This window comes from Lissotriton vulgaris, chromosome 2_1 (assembly GCF_964263255.1).
Source record: "Lissotriton vulgaris chromosome 2_1, aLisVul1.2, whole genome shotgun sequence".
Lineage (NCBI taxonomy): Eukaryota > Metazoa > Chordata > Amphibia > Caudata > Salamandridae > Lissotriton > Lissotriton vulgaris.
Window position 1 is genome coordinate 1,587,680,011 of NC_141687.1, and position 19,094 is coordinate 1,587,699,104.

Sequence of the window (19,094 nt, forward strand, 5' to 3'; positions counted from 1 at the left end):
GCGCACGTTAATCAGGGCTATTTTAAACATTTGATTTGTTTTAATCCCGTTTTCGCCATCTATTCCTTTATTTAATAATGGGGTAGACATTTGACAATATTTACATTGCAATTCAGTTTTTGATAGCAAAGAGTCAGGGCTGTACCTTGTGCAGTGATGCGAAGTTTGCGGGCGTAGATCTATCAAAGCCGAGCGTGGGTAGGAAATGAGGCTTGCGTGGACATTTTGACCAGGGGGGGTGGCCCTAGGCCCGTGTCTGGCGCGGACGGGCGCAGACGGGCCCGCCTTTGGCGCGCCTTTGGCGCGCCGCCGGCGCGCCCGCTGCGCCCGCCCGCTGCGCGGACGGAATGACCCCATTATTTTATATCCTGTTGAGGAGGGTGGGAGGCGTCCTGCCACTGGACCGCCAACCCTTCCTCCCTCCAAGATGGCGCACCTGTCCCGCGTCGTCAGCCCGTAATGGGCCACGCTGGGATGAGGGGGTAAGAGAAGCACGCCTCGGTGCTAAGAAATTGTTGCCCTATAGCGGACTTTGGTTCCCGCAAATTAAAACAGTAACAGTTAAAATATGTACAGGATTTAAAAATTTCTGCAGTAACAGCGTTATAAATCAATCCGCGTGTCTGTGCACTTCATCAAAGAAAAGTGTAAAGAACCCCCGGCTTTTCGCCTCAGGGGAGAGTAACAAGTACAGCGAGCCTAAGGAAACAGCTCCTTAAGTATCCGGGAGGGCGGGAGGCGTCCTGCCACTGGACCGCCAACCCTTCCTCCCTCCAAGATGGCGCCCCTGTCCCGCGTCGTCAGCCCGTAATGGGCCACGCCGGGATGAGGGGGTAAGAGAAGCACGCCTCGGTGCTAAGAAATTGTTGCCCTATAGCGGACTTTGGTTCCCGCAAATTAAAACAGTAACAGTTAAAATATATACAGGATTTAAAAATTTCTGCAGTAACAGCGTTATAAATCAATCCGCGTGTCTGTGCGCTTCATCAAAGAAAAGTGTAAAGAACCCCCGGCTTTTCGCCTCAGGGGAGAGTAACAAGTATATATGTCCCTCATAGGTAGGCCCTAGGTAGCCCATAGGGCAGGGTGCATTGTAATTAAACATTTGGTCATGTACTTTTACGTCTTACACTTCCTGGCAGCGAAAAACTCCCAGATTCAGCTTTGTACTGCCTTTCACAAAAGACAACCTTGGATTTCCTTACTACATTTAATAAATACTAATGTTTGAGTGGAAACAGGTAGAGCTTTTGTGCTTGGTGTCTGAGAAATTGTAATTGAAAATCCTATTTAATGGTATAGTTGGATGCACTCCTCCTCTTAGAAATGTAAATAGCGTAGCTGAAACTGCCAAATGGATGCGGGCAAGCAGCGCTGTGTATCGTCCCTTCACAGCATATCAAGAATAATGGCAAAAGGTGCGTGTTTTCGCACCCAGCTGTTGTACTGCTTAAATGAGAACAATGCTCCTCAATTCAAAATGTCCAAATCTTTTGGACATTTTGAATTGAGGACTGTTTGGTGTAAAATGGAGTAAATGTGGTTACGTTTGGAAAAGTATTTACATACAAGCATTTTTCTCATTTAAGCAGTGCAACAGCTGGGTGCGAAAACACGCACTCTTTGCCACTTTTAGAAAGTTGGCATTTTCCTACCCTAATTATTTGGTACCTGCAGCCTGTTCCTGGGTTACATGACAGGGTGTAGCTGAAAGCCACACAATAGAAGTTCTAGGTGTACCTGGATGGACGATCAAATGACAGAAGGAGGGGTGGATCTGGACACATCCCCACTTTCAACTGAATAGGCTATGCTCTGCCTTCAAACAAAGGACCAAGACAAAAGGGTCAAAAGAGGATCCATTCCCCTTTTTGTTTTAATTACCAACCCAACAAGGGAGTCAGTAACTGGTCGAATGTGTGCAACCAAATTTGCAGATTGTTTGGCTATGCTAATGTTTTTTGTGGATGTTGTGCAGCATTAGCAGAAAAAAAAAAGAAAACAGTTGTGATGCCATGGCGTCTGTTGCCAAGCATATCATTATGTAGCACATATGTCACCATGGATGAGCAGAGCTACAGAATAATTGGGGTACAATGTTTTTATTGACAAATCTAAGAAGTCAGGCACAACTTAGACTGGTAAGTTAAAAGAAAAACAAAATGTGCGCAAAAGGGCTTTTTTGTCTAGTGGAGTGCCTGGTAGCAGATGGCAGCTCCTGACCTCTCAAATAAATACTTTTAAACACCATCAAGGAGTGGGGGAGCAATTGTGTAGCAGGTACTGAAGTAGGGGATAAAATAAAAGTAACGTCGGGTGGGAGCAGAAGGGGAATGCAGCACATGATGTCGAGAGCCACATGGGGTAAGGTAGTTTGGCAGCAGTGAAGCACACAAGAAAGAAAGGAAGAGAGAAACATTAGGAAGAGAGCCTCATGGAATGTGGGTGAAAAGCACACAATTAATGCACTTGAAAACACATGAATTCTAATAAAGTGCTTAAGTAAAAAAGAAAATGGTCCCTAAAAGCAAGCAGTGGAGGGAAGCAAGTCAGCCAATCAAGGGAAGGGCCAAAAACAAGAAGAGAAAGGCACGCCACTTACACAGGCAAATGAGACTGACAATGGAAAGCAGTGTTCGTAATCCATTAAAAACTCTTTGTCAACAAGACAACTTGTACTGTCTGGTAGGCAAGACCTTAAAATGGGAGTAAAAGCAATAGTCTATCACAAATTGACACCCAAGTAGAGTTATTTTGCAAAGAATACTATTTAATAAAACCCAATTATTGTCATCCTTTAAAAAACACTTGTTAACCCCTCCCCTGACCCTTCCCCGCCCCCAGTCTGGTCCCCACACTCAAACACTACCCTGCACGACCCCGAGCACTACCCTAAACCCCAAAACTCTACCCTACACTACACAAACACCACAACACTACCCTAAAACACTACCCCCAGCACAACCCTCCCTGACCCCCAGTCCGGTCCCCACACTCAAACACTACCCTGCACGACCCCCCAGCACTACCCTTAACCCTAAAATACTACCCTACACTACACAAACACCAAAACACTATCCTAAACCCTAAAACACCCCCCAGCACGACCGCCCTGCCCCCAGTCCAGTTCCTACGCTCAAACACTACCCTGTACGACCCCAAGCACTACCCTAAACCCTAAAACACTACCCAACACTACACAAACACCACAACACTACCCTAAACCCTAAAACACTACCCCCAGCACGACCCTCTCCGACCCCGTTTGGTCCCCACACTTAAACATTACCCCCAGCACTACCCTAAACCCTAAAACACTGCCCTACACTACACAAACACCACAACACTACCCTAAACCCTAATACACTCCCCCAGCACGACCCTTCCCCCAACACCCAGTCCAGTCGCCACACTCAAACACTACCCTGCATGACCCCTGCACTATCCTAAACCCTAAAACACTACCCTACACTACACAAACACCACAACACTACCCTAAACCCTAAAACACTACCCCCAGCACGACACTCCCCTGACCCCCAGTCCGGTCCCAACACTTAAACACTAACCTGCACGACCCCCAAGCACTACTCTAAACCCTAAACCTCTACACTACACTACACAAACACCACAACACTACCCTAAACACTTAAACACTCCCCCAGCACGACCCTCCCTGACCCCCTTCCGGTCCCCACACTTAAACACTACCCTGCACGACCCCCAGCACTACCTCAAACCCTAAAACACTACCCTACACTACACAAACTCCACAACACTACCCTAAACCCTAAAACACTACCCCCAGCACGACCCCCAGTCTGGTCCTTACACTCAAACACTACCCTGCTTGACCCCCAGCACTTGCCTAAACCATAAAACACTACACTACACAAACACCACAACACTACCCTAAACCCTAAAACACTCCCCCAGCACAACCCTCCCCAGACCTCCAGTCCAGTCACAACACTCAAACACTACCCTGCACGACCCCGGAGCACTACCCTAAAACCTAAAACACTACCCTAAACTACACAAACACCACAACACTACCCTAAACCCTTAAACACTACCCCCAGCATGACCCTTCCCCAACCCCCAGTCTGGTCGCTACACTCAAACACTACCCTGCATGATCCCCCAGCACTACCCTAAACCCTGAAACACTACCCTACACTACACAAATACCACAATAGTATCATAAATAAGACATAAAATAGTATAATAAATAAGGCACTGATCTACCATTCAGCATACAGCTTGAATAGAATGTTAATAGTATTCTATGTAAGTCCAGTAGTTCTCAAATTGTTTGTATTCACTAAATGTTCTATATTGTAAATAAAGACTATGCGATTACAAATAAGTATGTGCTTAGTATTCTGTTAGTATTCGAGAAGTACCACTCACATATCAGTAGTCTTCATGCGCTAGCCTTCCCAAAAAGAACACTATTGAATACTAAAATTAGCATAAATTAGTCTTCGAATGCTATCAAAAGACAGGTTAAGCACTAAATGTAGTATTCGACTTCGGTAAGGGTACCAGTCTCGCACTGATGGGTGGCTGCTAAATATTGTTTATACTTGATCACAGGAGATGGGTGACACTTATATTATTAATTAAGGTGATGTTTATAAGGAGACTAGCCGCCCGCCCCGGCGTTGCCCGGGGCAGAAGGGGCTGGGGGCAGCATCGCAGCAGGAGAGGCGCAGCAGAGCGGCCGTTTTGTTCGGTCCTGGCTGCTTCTGCCCACGCTTTGTTTTCCCCGATGTCCCGACTTTGTGGAAAAGGATTTCTGAGCACTCAGTGTTCATGGCCCCCACCCGTCGTAGGTCCTGGCCGCTTCTGCCCACGCTTTGTTTCCCCCGACGTCCCGACTTTGAGGAAAATGCTTTTTGAGCACTCAGTGTTCATGGCCCCCGCCCGTCCCTTGGTGCGCACCCGCGGCTACTCCACTTACCTCATCCGCCGCTCCTCCCCGCGCTGCTGAGTTTACCGCTCCACTGCTCCTCCGCTTCTCGCCGCTCGTCACCGCTTGTCCGCCTGTCTGCAGCTCCTCCCCGCACTCATGTCGGCCACTCTTCCTCTTGTTCCTGAACGCCGCTCCTCCCCGCGCTGCCGATGTCATCACGCACGTCGCAGCCGGCGCTTCTTCCAAGGGACTACTTTTTTTTAATTCGTAAATTTTTTAAAGAACGTATATTTTTTTTTTTTATATAGCCTATGGACTTCTGCTTGCACTGACGTTTTCAAAGATGTCTTGGGTGTTTGGATTGGTGGTGTACTTTTCGAGTTTACCTGGCTCAAAGGACACAGTTCTCTCTTTATAATAGTAGTATAGATAACAATCATAATTTTTCAAATGTGGGAACTGCCCTGCATTATAAGTTAGCCTTGAATGTCTGAGCTACATGGTGTGAAATAGACAGTGCTCATGATCGCATGATGGCTACCTGGCAAAGATTTTCTGGTGAGGCAGATTAGCATCTGATGATCAAGATAGCTATATCATTCTGAGGATAAGATGTTATACTCCCATGCTGACCTCTCCCAAATTTTTGTTAGAGGATAAAGCTTTTTTTTTACCTTATCTGAGAAAAAGGCTGCATGCTCATCTGACAATACTAGGGAGGAAAGAAAAGTGCTGGATAAGCAAGCAGAATTTATGAAGGTCTTGCTCTTCGAAAGCAGGCCCCAAAATAAATCTGGTTGTCTATAACTTTGGAACATATAACATCAACATTTGCCTGTGTAAGCAGCTAACATATGTTTCAACATCGAGCATACAAAAACATTGAAAACATATGATCACATTTTTGTGCACAACCCTTAGCTATCTGGTGGGAAGGAAGATCGTGATTAAATGGGTATATAAGTCTTGAATAAAAAATTGTTTGGATGAAGAATGAAAATCTCAAGATGAGAGAAATGTTGTGATCATTTGTTGACACAAAAGATGGCAAGAGCATGCCGGTGCATGTCTGACTGGATGTAAAAATTACATTTTTAGGGGGAATTTTTTTGCTTTTTCTGTGTTTTCTGTTTATGTTTCACACTCATCAAAAACTGGACTGGCAAATAGCATTTTTTCGTTGCAACTGGCAATATTGAAAAAATTAGGCTTAGAAAGTTTCCTAGTGTTTTACAATGTTATTTTTTATGTATTTTTTGGTACCCTATGTAGTACAGTACGAGCATTCACAAATAAGGATAATTTTTCCTGCTGCCAAGTTTTCACATCTCGTTTTTTGCATTTAATATTTCTTCACCAGAGTGAGGTATAAGATCTTCCTAGAAAAAAACTTATTAGATAGTAGTATGTCCCTCTTAAATTGGCCCTAAAGCCCATAAACTAGGGTTCATTAGATTGAAAAGTAGGATATATAACATTGTAATATTAAAAATGTCCTTACAGTGACAAGGCCCCAAAATATATTTTGCTAGAATCCTATTTGCATGATCTTCTTGTTGTCACCCAGGAGCTGAATAGGCCACTTTACCATGTCTGAACATGGTCTCTGAAATAAGACAAAGGCATTGGATGTGTGTGTGGGGTCGGGGTATTCTATTCTTTTGACAGGATGACCATCTGGGCAGTGTCCAGAGACTTAATTAACTTCAAAGAAGTATAGCCTGTCACAGCCAAATGCAGGTAAATCCTGGGCCTGCTCCATGCTTTGTTACTCTTGTCAGCCAGGCAGCAGTCCACTGGGTAAGGAGCTGCCCCCAGAAGTAGTTTTGAGTGATTTGTGCCTGACCACACTTCTGAGGTGAGAACAGGAGCTCAGCTCGGGGGAAGAAATCTTCTGACATCATGGTTTTAGGTAGAGAGAGTAACTGAGAGATTTTATGCAGGAGAGTACACATGAATTACAGCAAAATTGGGTAGGGTTACCCCAGGGAACTTTTTCTCTATTGGATCGGGATGAACCATTTGTCACCCCCACCCACAAGCTAATGCTAGGCATACATGTGGCACCTCTGGACAAGCTCTTCAGAACACTACTGGCCCTGTGGAAGACAGAATAAGGATTACACCTGCTGCTGAGACCTGTGAGCCAACCTGAAAGACTGGGAATGCTCCAACTTGTAGCCAGGACAAAGACGTGTACTCCAAGGTACAGTCGACTGACCTCCAGTTAAGCAACAGGGGCACAACAATCTGCAAGAAGACCCTTTTCCCGAGGAGCCCAGCTGATCAGTTCCAAATGGACCTGCTCTGGACCCTGCTACTTGCTACTTCTGGTGTCAGTCATGTCCCTCAGTACTGTTCTTGAGGTCCTCGAACGCTTTGCTGTATCAAAGAGTACTCTCCCTAATATTGTGAGAAAACTGGGACTTAGAAATGTTGTGGCTTCAAAGACCTCTGGAGGACAAGGAAAAACCTGCCAAGTCCATCTGACGAAGGTGGGTTTCCAGCGTGGTCAAAGGGTGAACAGCCTTTACAACGCGGGTATTACCACGCGCTGCCATTACTACGCTGCTATTACAACGCAAGTTGTTACAACGACTTGCACTGGAGGGCGCTGTTGGGTAGGGAATAGTTTAATTTTCTATTCCAACACCTTCCCTACTGTAACGTGGGCTGGAGTTGGAATAGAAAATTAAACTATTCCACTATCCAGCGCTTACAGCGCAAGTCGTTGTAACAACTTGCGTTGTAAAAAGAGCGTTGTAATGGCACCCGTGGTAATAGCCTGCGTTGTAGTGACATACAATCGGTCAAAGATACAGGTTGCTCCCTATCTGAGATTTTCCCCACCAGAAATTTTGTTTCTGCTGGATGTTGCAGAGAGGGTATATAGCCTTGTTAACCCTTGTTCGCCTATAGTTTACAGCCTTGCCCCCTTGGGGTAATCCAAACAATAAAAAAGTTACTAAGTCGAACCGTAGAAATCTTCAGTGGGAAACAACACCAAATGTAAACAGCCAGCAAGGTACTATCCTTGGGTGTCAATTTTTAATTTCTCTCACTCTAATTTTTACTGCCAGAAAAAATCAACTTCACCGGGACCACATCTAACAGCTATCCAGTCTGGTGGTATTGTTTTCCGCTACAAGGGAAACCGCACAAACTACTATTACCAAAATCAGTCAGATAATTCCTCAATATTTAATTGCAGTTGCAGGAGTTATTAGGAAACAGCCACCAAAATCCAAAAATTGGAGACTACCCACAATTCTCTGTAAACCAAAATTAGAAGACACAACTCAGCACTCTTATGTACATTTCAATTTGTAAAAAATGTCAAACTGAGTAAAAAAGACGAGACCCTAGCAAGGGATTGTTAAGGCTGATCCTGATTTGGGAACATGTAAATTGAACTGGGGAGAGGGGTAATGCACAACCTTGGTTTAGGCGCTGATCGATGTAGATGTTGTGTGCTAGCACTGAATGGTTGCGTTATTAAATTTGTATATCGTTATTTTGGTACAAAGCTCTTATGTCCTACATTAGGGTGGTGGGAATGCCTTATTCAGACAGTTTTTTCCACAGTCGGCCTATGCCTATGCTGTTAAAAGCTAATTTGAAGTCAATAAAGACGCTCAAACGTTGCTCCCCCAAAATGTGTCATCAGTTCTAAATACATTAGTGACACTAAAAACAGAGATATTTGATCTTATACAATAAAACCATGAAACAGAGTCAAACGTGAATACCCTAAATTAACAAGCCTCTCTGACATTTACCAATAAGGTACTGTGAAATAACGTATTCCATGAAAAGAAGAAGTATCAATAATGTATTTAAAAGGTTTTTCTGTGCTTTCTGAATCTATTGATTTGTTATCCATGAATACTATACCCTCATGAATGAGAATAAGTTCATTTTTCCGATTGCGTATAAGTAAATTAAGGGCATGCACCTCAGTGCTCACGGGTACACTTTTATTTTGTGTATAAATGAAGGAGGATTACCTATTTTCTTGTCTCTTATTTATCTCCTACAAATTATTTAAAAAATGGCAGGGATTACTGCACTGCAAACCATTGTTATAAGCACCAACACACTCCTTTGCCCTAAACTGTAACACATGCAGTAAATCACGTCTGGTGGTACTGCTTCAAGCTTCAGCGTTGTCCCTCCTGCTGAGATCTGCACACCAACTGTCTTGGAGCAATGTAATGCAGACAACCTTTTAGGTCTAGGTCAATATTCCAGCCACACTGCTGAAAAAGCAATAAATCAGTAGCAGTCCAAAACATTTATATGGCTTCTTAAAGGGCAATTATTGCTTTGTTTCAACCTGAGCCAGCTGCGGTAGCAATGCCTGCGCTGTCTTGATAAACAGCCTCCTCCATTAAGACTATTACACAATGATCCATTTATTAGTATTACTGAAGTCCTAGGTGCTTCATAAACAGCATACATAAATTGAAATAGCATTTCTGCATATTTATCACCTGAATGGGAAGAGACTTGAGTAAATATAATTGTGGCAATATAATTATTGCTCATTTATGTGCGAGTGGATAATACCATTTTTTTTCTGGAGGTACCAATCACAGCATTTCGATGAAATAATGCAGCATTATTGTTTTCAGTAATGCATTATTTTTTCAGTAGAGTTAGAAAAACGCGTGTTAATCTGATTACTACACATTCATTTTGATTTCATGGCTGGGTAAATGAGGCTTTGATGGTGTACTATAAATAAACATGATGGACATAAAAGAACACACGTTTGTTACTATTTCTGATGAAATTAAAAGATACTCATGGACATCAACTCATAATTCACAAACTCAAACAAGTCTTTAAAGGCAACATTAGAGCTCTATGCTACCTCCAAAGAAATAAACGATTGACATTTTAACTGTGCACTTGCTATGCGAATGCATAAGTGACGTAAACAATCCGACCCGGAAAAGGAACTGAAGCTTCACTAATGTCTTATTACTTACCGGTAATCTTCATTACCCCGATTATGGTCCTCCCCGTCCCAGTTCTTACCACGTGAGGCAGTCCTGCCTCCACCCAGCCAATCAAAACGCCAGAAATCCAAAGGTCGAAGGTGACATAAGCCCCTCCCACCCACCGCCATGCCTGTTATCAACAAGACTCAGACACAAACACAGCGGGAGGGAGGGAGGGAAGAGGACTGGGACGGGGAGGACCCTAATCGGGGTAATGAAGATTACCGGTAAGTAATAAGACATTACCCCCTCATGGGTCCTCCCCGTCCCAGTCCTTACCACGTGAGGAACTCACAAGCAGAGAACCAAGAAGAAAAAATGCAGGACACCAGGGATCCATGCAAAAGTACAAAACTTTAAACAATAAAGCATCGACGAACAGCAGCGTACAAGACGCCAACAGAAATCGTCAGAAGAGGCAAGAAAAACATCAAGCCGAGAATGACGCACAAAAGTGTGACGGGACCGCCAAAAGGCCGCCCCACAAAGCACCAGGATAGAGACCCTGCCCCATCAGCACAGGAAGCAAACACAGAACCCACAGGAGACAAACAGGGCAGGAGAAACCCGAGACTGTAGTGAACATCGGAGGCAAAACAGAAGAGCCCCGCGAACACCCAAAGAAGGGGAACAGGAGAAAACAGGAAGCAACAACTCCAGCCGCAAAAGGAAACACGAAGAAACAGGCAGAAAAGCCCGATCTAAGCCGCAAAACAACTCAAACCTGCAGAAACTGCAAAGAAGGAAACAAAACGAGCAAGGCACCCAACCGACAAGCGGAAGAGAAGGCCAGCAAAAAAAAACACCGCAGTGGACAACCACAACACGTTCACCACAAACAAGGACAAGAAAGGGGCAACCGCAGACCATGCAAAACAGCAGGCAAGGCCCAAAGAAGAAACGAGAAGAGGAGAGCCCGGACAACGAAGCAAAAGCTCCGAAGAAGCCGACCCACCAAAGGGCAACAACCACCGAGGAAGACCCAAGGCCCCAACAAGCACAAACCGCCATCAACGAGCAGACAAAGCGGAAGGGGAAAAATCCCAACAACAAACCCAAGCTGGAGAAACCAGCAGAGAAACAGGAACCCCACCATGGATTCCGACCAAGAGAAGAGCACCAGGAAACAAAAGAGCCCCAAAGTGCATCTCAGCTCCAAAGAGCGGAAGGCCAACGCGACCAACACATGCCACAGGCCACCACAGAAGAACAGCCCAAAGACGCTAAAGACAGCCGCTCAAGAGACAGGCAGTCAGAAGTAAGCGCCAAAGACAGGGCAAAGACAGCTGCGGACCCAGAAGCAGAGCCGGAGGCAAGGGAGGCCGGCCAAATCCGACTCCCAACAGCAACAGCAGGAGCGGAAACCAAAAACAGCAAGGCCAACCCAACAACACCGACACCCCCCAAACCTCCGCAGAGCGCCTGGGAGGAGAAAAACGGGAGGGAAGGTATACCGAAAACCCGAAGGCCAAGGAAACGAGAGAGCAACCCCCGAGGACAGACCACCCCGGAACAAAAACCGGGGGGGAAGAGCAACAGGAGGGGAAGCAAAAACGACCAAACCAAGAGTCCCAAACCAAAGACAAAAGGACCTGGAACAGAGGAACAGACAGAGGGAATGCTACACGAAGCAGCAATACATCCCAGCGCAGGGCAATTCCAAGCACCAGCGCACAGTCCCAAGCACCCACGCAATGTCCCAACAAAAGGACATGTCCCGTCGAAACAAGCACCAGACCGCACCAAACAGAGGACGGCAGGAAGCAGCCTAAGCCACCAAAAGAAGGCACAACTAGAGTACCATTCCATTAAAGAAACCAACCGTCGTAACAGGGATGCCTATCAAGACCCTCTGAAAGACAACAGAGAAGCCGCCGCCCAGACACAAGACAGGGAAGCCCGCAGGAACAGAGACACATACCGGGACCCCCCAAGAAGGCCCAAACAACAACGAGCCCCAGAGCGCCAGCCCGAACAACAGACAAGCCAGCCACCAAGGACCCCAATGGGACCCCCAACCCAAGGACAGGCATCCAAGGACAACAAGAGGAGAGAGGAAAGCAGAAATGCACCCCCCACACCAGGTCAGGAGAGCAAAGCCACCAGACCAGGGGAGAGAGGAACCAGAGCCTCGTAACCAGCAAGACAAGGGACCCAACAAGTCATCAGAAGTAACACCAAGGACACGAGGTGCACAAGAGCCCAAGGAACCACAGCCGAGGAGGCAACCACCATCTGCCGGACACAAAACCAACCCCGAGCCGGGGCAGGAGGGAGACCCAGTAGGACCCGCAGAAGATCCAACAGGACAGAGAACAGATCCGGATATATGGAACGCCCAACGAAATGCGTGTCATCCTAGCGCCGGGGCCATGTCAACCCCCTCCAGCAACGCACAACAGAAAGCATACGAGCTGGCGAAGCGAGCACTGAGGAAACAGCCCCCAGCAAAGCGCCAAACCGGCCCCGAGAAACTGAAGCCCCCGAACAGGAACCAGACGAGGAACGGCCAGACTCAAAACGACCCCATAAACCGGAACCAGGCCAGCAAACCCCCACAGCAGGAGCCAGCACCGTGGAAAAAACCAGAGGAGCATGAGAGAGACTGAAAGGAAACACCTGAAAACAGGAAACGGAACTCAACCCCCGCAAACCTCTGAGCAGCCGGATGGAGGGGAACGAGAAAAACAGGCGACTCCCACACCTAGGGAAGCCAAAATTACCCACCAAGAAGAGGGGAAAACCGGGCTGCAAGGGGCACAACCGAAAGGGACACAGCCGCACCAACCCGACCAAAGCCCCGGGAGGCAGAACCGAACAGAAAGACCAACGGGAGCCAGGACCTGGAACAGAGAGAAAGAGGACCCCCGGCCCCACTCCAGCACCGAAACCAGCACCACAGAGCGTAGCGACAAAAAATTGGCCGATGCCAAAGAAGATGGCAGAACGCACCACAGTGCCAACGGACAATGAAGCGACCGTGAAAATAGCCTAAAAGGGGGACGGCCCGGAATGGAAACCGGCAACCAAGAATGACGACCAACAGGAATCACCATTCTCAAAGCAGACCGGACCAATGACACCAAAGGAGATAGGCGACCCACTAGCAGGTCAACACCAGGAGCGGAACACACAACCTGAAGAGGAAGAGATGCAACCACCAGGCCACGGAGACTCCTCCTGGGCACAACATATCCGACTGACATTCAGGGGCAGCAGCAGGTGCCGCAGAGGCAGGGAATCAAAACGTAGTGCAAAAAATGCAGGCATAGGACCAAGTCACCAGGGGAATGGCAAAGCACCAAAACACAGGCCAGAGAGAAATCACACAAGCCCCCGCCGCCCCTTTAGCCGAGGACAAGGCCCAACCATCCAGGACTTGAAGGAGGGACCCCTAAGAAAGCACAGACTGAAAAAGAGCAAGCACACACCCCAAAAAAGGAGAAGCAGCATACGAACTCTTGAGAGCGGAATCCACCAACCGCCCAACCCGGACCTCCAGGGAAAAAGCCTCCGAAGACCGAGGGAGAAGGCGCAAAAAAGAAGAAAAATGGAGGATACCAGGTGACAAAGACCGCCAGGCAAAATAGTGTCCCCAGAAAGAGAGGAACACCCCGCATGGCAATGCCAAGCCACACCGCAGCCAGTACAGCCAACAGGACAGCACAAAATGGCCGGTAAAAAATGGGAATAAACCCCGCCGGAGCAAATGAATCAGGGAGAAAGACCCAGCAATAAAACGCCAGAAATCTCAAGGACCAACCCCGAATGTATACCCCAACAGGGAAAAAACATCCACGATCCCACCAACAAGAGATGATGGCATAGCTGCATGCACCAGCAGTGCAGACAGCGCAAAACAGTCCAAGAAAAACCGCAAAAGATGCTACATGGACAAAGAGAATGCAAATTTCCAAAGCACAGCATGAAAATGAACATCCCAAGTCACATTGACAGCATTGGCAGGACTTGAACCCTCAGCACATGATAGCCTGTGACACCAGAGGCACATGACACACCAATGAGCACAGCTCCGTGGATGCACCGGAGAGGAAGTCCCCTCAAACATGGTGAGCAAAGGAGTAAACCCCATATATGGAACGCCCCACGAATTTGCATGTCATCCTTGTGCAGGGGCCATGCAAAACTTCTCTGTATCGTTCCAAGCTTAGTATGTGTGCTGCCGAAGCGAGCACCAGGAAAACACCCAACACACCAATAAAGGAAGTGCCCAGCAACCCCCCAGGAAACACTGCCCCAAACAGTAATCTCATATGTGAGAACAGAAAATAAACAAAAAAGGGCAGCCCTGCAGTCTCCACCCACAGCCACATATGAAGAACATGGCCGCAGGGGCCGGCATCTGCACTAAAGCACCAGCGCCGGAACGACCTGGGGCCAGAACACCAGGAGGGCTCCCGGCCCCAGCCCAGCACATGAACGGGGAGCATCCTGACCCCAGAACAGGAGCGTGGCCGGCCAGAGGACCAGAGCGGCCGCACCTGAAAAGACCATAAACAGAAGCATTTAAAAAATGCAAAAGAAACACTCACGGCACCGCCAAACCATCCAGAGCAAACAGGAACAGAGGCAGGAACCGGGAGCACCAGCGTTCCGACGGCCGTCGGAGCAGAAAAAAAACAGGAATGGCATGGCGGTGGGTGGGAGGGGCTTATGTCACCTTCGACCTTTGGATTTCTGGCGTTTTGATTGGCTGGGTGGAGGCAGGACTGCCTCACGTGGTAAGGACTGGGACGGGGAGGACCCATGAGGGGGTAATGGATATGTTAAAGAGATATTCGGTGCCTTTAACGAAGGAACCATGTTGTGTTCAGTCATACTGTTAGACGTCTTTGCAGCATCAACATCAACCTTATTTGTGCTGCTCAACCATCTGGTGACACTGGCTGAAGTGGCAGGATCAAGTCCTGAGTCCCGAAATGGTTTCCAAAACAGTTTCTTCACAGATGTGGCTGAGCAATCAGATCGATTGGGCCAGCTGTATAAGTGCTGGTATTGCAGGACTGAAATGGACAACGGTAGCCGAAAAATCAAAAGCCTCTGGGGCACATTATCAAGGAACGGCGTTGAAATTATTGCCGTTAATGGGCTTGATAATATGCCGTAGAGTATTCCAATAAAACTCCATGTTAACACCAGAACATGGGCTTCTATTGGTATTCTCAAGGGCATATTATCAAGCCCATTATCTCCGCTTTAGCGGCAGAAAACTGCCTCTAAAGCGGCAATCATGTTAACATTGTTCCTTGATAATATGCCCCTCTATTTTTATTAATTCTCGAAAATGCAGAACTCCACATAGCCATCCATCCAGATATACCGAATTTTTTCCCCCCTTGATGCCCAGCCCGGGCCCCTGTCTTAATGCTCATTTCTACTACTTTCTACCAAATTTGTTGAAGTAATTGTTAGCTTGTTTTCGTATCAGAGAGCAAAAATTTCAATGGCAATTAACATGGGGAATCATGGAAGATCAGTGTTCTAGGACTCTCCCTTTTTCTTGGTCCCCACTTTGACAGATTGATGTGAAACTTTCCATTGGGGAGCTCAGGGGATAGGCCTTTTTTAAAAACCTCTGTGCAGATTCATCTAACAGAATTAAAGTTATGAAACAAAAATCACTCTGACAATGGTAACTCTAATATACCTATAACTATAGTGACGACCACGACTGTGTACTACACAAATATGTTCACAAAACCTTTCAAAAAAAAATCCTCCACCTCAGCTCTTTCCTAGAAGGTTTGGGGTCATATGCCAAGCAGTCGCCAAGAAAAAGGGGATCCTAAAATTGGTTTGTACCATGCTATTTTGACAGGGTGTCATAGAAGGCACTAAAGCCAAGATGGGTAAGTAGAATTACACGAAGGGGTCTATTTATGGGGAAGTGCAGTGCAGTGCATCAACTCACCTTGCTGTACTGCTTGACAGGGGGAAAGGGAAAGGGAAAGAAGAGCAGTATTTAAGGAAATACAGCACAATCCTGTCCTTTCCCCTGTGCTGGGGCTCTTTTGGCTGCCTAACGCCAATGCAGGTATCCTCACAAATTGATTCACAGTGCCTTCATTGCATGAAGGATTGTTTTTGTGAAGGAAGGCGCACATTCTTACACCAAAACAATACTGAGAGGCATGTACCTTTTTCTATGTGTGCTGCAGAAGGAAGCACATATAAAAAGAGAAAGAAACAAGGAGAAATAGAGGTATTGTTATGCCTTCCCCTTGGAAGGTGTAAGATGTTGGCACATTCTCAGGTTTACAAGTACTTGTATATCTGGGAATCTGTCAAAAACCATTGGAGTTGTGTGGGAACACCCAGGCGACACACAGCGAATGTCTTTCCAGGGCAGCAATTTGAGCTGTGTTGCAGTAGTTCAGATTTTTGGAGCCACTCAGAGCCGCACAAAGTGGCTTTGAGTGGCTTCAAAAATCTGTCTTACGGTTTGCATTAGTCTTGCACCATGTGCACGAGCCACGCAAGTGGCCTCATAAATAGTAGAAAGCTAGACCTTCACCCAAGTGGCATGTTTTTCTTAATTTACTGTACATCCATGTACTAGTTTTGGAGAAATCATGATTTAGAATTAGAGATATGTAGGTCTGTAGGAGTTCTGCAGGTCCATTAGGTGAAGAGATAATGATCTAGTTGGCTGGGATTCCAGGTCCCCATAGCCCTTGATGGGCTTTTAATTCCCTCTGAGGTGGGTCAGGGCCTGAGTATTTCTGCTCATTTTCAAATTGTAGAGAGCGGCATTCATGGGGCCCCCTTTCCAGAGACAAATTTTTTCCCAGGGCAACATGAAAAGCCAGCACTCCTGCTCTTGATATGCCAAGAGCCCCAATAGCAATATATGACCACTGCCCCCATGCCCATGTCTGGGTAAGGCTTAAGACTGATATAGTAGTAGCCTGCCCATGTGGAACGCAGGTGGGGTACAGAGAAAACATTTATCTCCCAGCATGAGGGAACGGAAGCTCAGGCACGAGAGGAGCCACAGAGCCTTCAGCATGCAAATTGGTTAATCGTACTGCGCATCTAAAAATAAAAAGGAGACAAAGGCTGTGGATGGCTAGGCACCACCACCGAAAAAACAAAAAAACAAAAGAAAAGAAATAAAGTCGTGGTGCGAGGCCACTTAAGTGAAAAAAGATCAAGAGCTGCTCATTATTAGTCACATTTCCTGGTGAGCCAGAACCATTTAATGCCCTGTGTGAGCTAATCTAGCTACTTGTTTTATTTGAAGTTACCCTTAGAGGGGCAGAAGAAACACCAACTTATTTTCCAAGGATGTTATGGGGGTTGCAGAGGTGCAGCACCCCTTCCAGATATGTTTACAAAATTGCCCTATCTTTCCAAGGTTTGCTCTAAATCAAAGCACTCTCAGGGCTGGAGCATTTGGTCCTGGGCACTGGAGTGCAAGGATTCTTAGTGGCTGGTTCTGTGGCTGAACCATGAAGGCTTTATGTATACAAAAGGACTGACAAATAATTTAACATGTGTGAATGCTTTATTGACAAAAAATTTGTAGATAATAAATGGATTTGAGTATGATTATTTATCCCATTGGCTTCTTTGGTGAATACTAACTGTGATTCCTGTTTTATAAATAGGGATATTACTTCAAAAAAGCGAATCTACTTGCCTTAAATATTGATATGGTGACCCCTTGACAAGACAAAGTCAATAGGCCTGCTTTACCAAGCATTCTTTGCACATTGATGTGGTGATCCCTTAACATGGCCATTAGGCATGCCATTTTTAAAATGGCATTCTCTTATATTCTGATGTTGCATCTGCTATACATGAGGAATTTGTGAGTATGATGTTCTGGACTCATTAGGGATAAAATATAATATATGGTTGTCACCAGAGGTATTTTCAGGTACCTAATCTGCATACAGTGCGTGTATAATAAATGTACTTTTCCCTTTTATAAGAAAAAACTGATTGGACAATACTTCAGTGAGTCAATTGTTTCAACGGGGTACTTGGTTTCCAATAGAGAGACAATTGTGGACCTATTCCCTGTAAGAAGATATTATTTTACATTGAACATGCTAGAAATTCACTGTAAGAAATGAAGGTTAAAGTAACATTGTTGTTAGGTATAGAAAAATAGATTCATTTAGGTGACAATGTCAGTCATAGTGTTAAGGTTTGAACCGGAAAAATCACTGAAGTTCATCAGTTATAGTTTTGGGAGGTAATTATCAATTGTACCATAGACTTTATAATTTGAAAAAAAATCAAATACAGCGTAAATGTAGCCATTTTCCCTTTGTCATCCTTTCTACCCTTCCTCTCTTTAAGCTCATTGATAGATTTCAAAGCATGAACAAAGTCGAAATGGTCAATTAACTATTTATCACACATTGGTCTTTAGACATTGGAATATGTTCTTTGTTTCCTTAAGTCCCTGCTTTTATTCTTCTAACATTGACTGAAGAGAAGTACACCATTGCCAAACTTTCTTGTCACTAAAACATACCAGCCGTCTATTTATCATCTTCCATGCAAGAAAATTCTGTATTCAATATATTTTTCCACTGAGAGATCTATATTATAGTTGGGCACTCAGGTGAGGTCAGAGTTGGCAATATATGTAGTCAAAAACAAAACCACCCTATAAAAGTGCTACATGCTTAGCTCTTTTATATTTATGCACCATTGTCATTTATGTGACACAGACAATCATGATCTTGCAATCAAATAGGACAATGTTCCAGTTCCTTTTATAGAATATCAAAATCACCCAGTGCAATACAGACATGCTGCATGGTCACAGCTGTCGAATGTCCCTAACTGGTTAATTTTATATCAAGCAGAATATTTCTTCCTCATAAACAGGATTGGATCAATGCTAAGGAATGGGAGGAAGCTAAAAAGAAGGCATCTATAAAATGGATATGACAGCTGCAGTTACATCGACCCAGAGAAAACATCAGCCAAGTTTTATTCTATGGGATAGTGTGTCCAACATTAACTGATGAATATGATAATAGGAAGATTCAAAAGTGAGAGAAAATGGTATTCTTTTAACACATTTAGTAGAAAGTAGCACTCTAACAGTATATGCTAAATGTAAGAGATGAGAGAAAATTGCTTATTTATGCCCATGGGGATGGAAATATGAGTTCTAAAGAGGACAT

At 45.6% G+C, this 19,094-nt stretch overlaps 1 protein-coding gene and 1 non-coding gene across 2 annotated transcripts in view; both read right to left on the reverse strand.

Annotated features, from left to right (window-relative positions):
- Positions 1-19,094, reverse strand: part of LRP1B (LDL receptor related protein 1B) — a 3,669,685-nt gene that overhangs the window by 2,123,986 nt on the left and 1,526,605 nt on the right. The window lies entirely within an intron of this gene.
- On the reverse strand, positions 14,014-14,120 carry LOC147732937 (U6 spliceosomal RNA). Its single transcript, XR_015308802.1, has one exon. It is a non-coding gene; the product is annotated as a U6 spliceosomal RNA (small nuclear RNA).